A 213-nucleotide genomic window follows, 5' to 3' on the forward strand; every position below is an offset into this window, starting at 1 on the left:
CACAGAACCCGACGCAGCTCCAGGCTCCGAGCCGTCAGCACAGAGCCCGACGCGGGGCTCGAACTCAAAACCACGAGATCATGACTGAGCCGAAGTCGGACCCTAACCGACTGAGCCCCCAGGGCCTGCCGTTGAAATGCCCAGAGCCCAGGAGCTGCCCTCCAGGAAGGGGGGGCGGTGCGCCCAGCACCCCCTCCCAAACCTGTCCCAGAG

This window comes from Crocuta crocuta, unplaced genomic scaffold (genome assembly GCF_008692635.1).
Source record: "Crocuta crocuta isolate KB4526 unplaced genomic scaffold, BGI_CrCroc_1.0 scaffold243, whole genome shotgun sequence".
In the NCBI taxonomy this organism is placed as follows: Eukaryota; Metazoa; Chordata; class Mammalia; order Carnivora; family Hyaenidae; genus Crocuta; species Crocuta crocuta.